We start from the raw sequence: 2688 nt of genomic DNA, 5'->3' as shown, positions 1-2688 counted from the left end.
TGGCCAGTTTCGCCAAGAGGTGATCATGGGATACCAGATCAAAGGCTTTTTTGAAGTCAAGATATATGACATCAATCTCTTCTCCCTTGTCCAGGTGATAGGTCACCTGGTCATAGAAGGAAATAAGATTGGTAAAGCAAGACCTACCCACAATAAACCCGTGCTGGCTATCTCTTAGGATGTTGGCATCGGCCAGTCCATTAAGGATGGCCTCTTTAATAAACCTTTCTAAGATCTTCCCCAGGATAGAAGTCAGGCTGATGGGCCTTTAGTTAGCCGGATCCACTTTCCTCCCTTTCTTGAAGATAGGCACCACATTGGCCTTCTTCCAGTCTTCAGGCACTACACCAGAGCACCAGGAGCTCTCAAAGATCCATGCCAGGGGCTGGGCTATGATGCTTGCCAGCTCCTTGACTACCCTGGGGTGTAGATTGTCCTTCACGAGGTCAGCATTTATGGAGGGCAGGGGATCTCCCCCACACGGACTGGACCGGGTTGATTAATGGCTACAGCTGGCCCAATGACACAGCTTGACAAGGGCAAAGACCAGGCTGATCCTCTAGGTCTGGGCTGCAGGTAGTTTGGGTCACAGCTCCTCTAGAAGCAGAAAGTTGCAAACCTCAACCCCGGCTCAAAACTAGCAGGATTAGAAACTCCCAGGTTTCAACCCTGTTTAAAAGTGCCAGACATAACTTCTGGCCAGCAAACCCAAGGAACCGATACTCTATTCCCCAGTATTAATCCCTTAAACCCTCAAAAGAAAAAAAAGTGGGAAGAAAAGGAGGAGAGAGGAGTTTCTAGACACTGGGACAATTCTCCCTCTCTCCCCTCTTCCTGAGCTTCCCTTCTTGCCATCTGCAAACTCCCTCTCCCTTGAAGGAGACTTCACTCTTCAGCAGCCCCTTGCAGCTTCTCCTCCCACAAACCCGCCTAGCTCACTTTATATCCCTTTGCGTGACATCAGCCTGGCCTCCTCCAGTCAGGGAGCACCACACTCCAGTCTTTCAGTCTTTCTCCCAACCAGTCTTCCAGAAGGATCCTCTGCTTCCTTTGGCCAATGAGTCCAGAGGATTTTACATATTTGCCCCAGATACATGCCCCAGCTTGCAGAAGGGGCCATCTTGCCCGCATCAAAACATACACAACCCCCACCCCCCCAAAAACGCACTACATATCCCAAGTGTGTGCGGGGGGGGACGGTAGGGGGTATTATATTTGTAAAAGAGCTGCTTAGCCAGTTTGGAGCCCCAAAGAAGCAGCTCCCAGCAGCTTCCATGAATGGTGGCATGGAGAAAGAATGGAACTGCAGCTGAGATCGACTCCCAGCCTGACCTGGATGCCTGAGCAACTGATTGGAGGTCCCAAAAAAACAGCCAATAACTGAGCCACTTAAGCCTTGTCTGTCGGGAACAGAGTGACCAGGGAAGGAGCTGAGTACAGGGAATTTGTCTGGAGGATCCAGAGGAGAAGCTTCTATAGGAAGGTTCTATGGAGAGAGTCCAGAGAAGAGCCACGCGCATGATCAGAGGTCAGGAAAACAGACGTTACGACGACAGGCTGAGAGCCATGGGGCTCTTTAGCCTGGAAAAGCGCAGGCTCAGGGGTGATCTGATGGCCACCTCTAAGTTTATCAGGGGTGACCACCAGGATCTGGGGCAAAGTTTGTTCACCAGAGCGCCCCAAGGGATGACGAGGTCGAATGGTCATAAACTACTACAAGACCGTTTCAGGCTGGACATAAGAAAGAATTTCTTTACTGTGCGAGCCCCCAAGGTCTGGAACAGCCTGCCATCAGAGGTGGTTCAAGCACCTACATTGAACACCTTCAAAAGCAAACTGGATGCTTATCTTGCTGGGATCCTATGACCCCAGCTGACTTCCTGCCCCTGGGGCAGGGGACTGGACTTGATCTTCCAAGGTCCCTTCCAGCCCCAATGTCTATGAAATCTATGAAATCTGAGATAGCAAGGTGGTCATTTTGGCTCTTTCTGTCAGGGGAAGCTGACCTGAAACCTCCAGCTGCACAAAGGAGAGACTGAATCTCAAAATTCAGCTGCATCCATGAGCTCTGCAAGTCTGGTGAACCCTATAGGCAGGGCTGTCCCTAGAGGAGGGGCAAATCGGGGTGACTGCCCTAGGCCCTACAGAGCTGGGCTGGCTTTGCATCTAGCCACTCACCACCCCCACCCCTCCACCGCTGCCACAGCATCCGGACCCCATACAGGCTGATTTCCCCCAGGCCCCACACCCTTCTACAGTCATCTCTGCCTATAGGCCTCTTCTACATGAGAAGACGGGAGAGCCACTAGGCACTCTGTGCAGTCACAAGGGAGTGTTGCTGTCTCCTAAAAAGAGATACTGGCTCTTCACACTGACCTCGTCTCACGACTCAGATAAGGCCTGGAAGCTCTTTGATTATCTCCATAAATCAAGAAGACAATTAACATTGTTTGTAAGTAATTTATTACTATAGGGTTGGCTAGGGCCTCATTTATTTAACATCCGTGATTCCCTTCCTCAGCTTTTAATTTACTCCCAATACTTTCTGTGTGCAAGCTGTTTTTCATCTTTATGTTGGTCCTTGATTTATTGTACTTGCAAATTCTAGTCATAAGCATATACACCTGGCCACTAAGTGGAAACTCTGAGTGGTACAAACCCAGAGCCAATTAGTCCAGCAAGATTAAC

This window comes from Gavialis gangeticus, unplaced genomic scaffold, assembly GCF_001723915.1.
Source record: "Gavialis gangeticus isolate Ggan-Ray unplaced genomic scaffold, GavGan_comp1, whole genome shotgun sequence".
NCBI lineage: Eukaryota > Metazoa > Chordata > Crocodylia > Gavialidae > Gavialis > Gavialis gangeticus.
The sequence above is the reverse complement of the archived record's forward strand: the minus strand, read 5'-3'. Positions refer to the sequence as shown.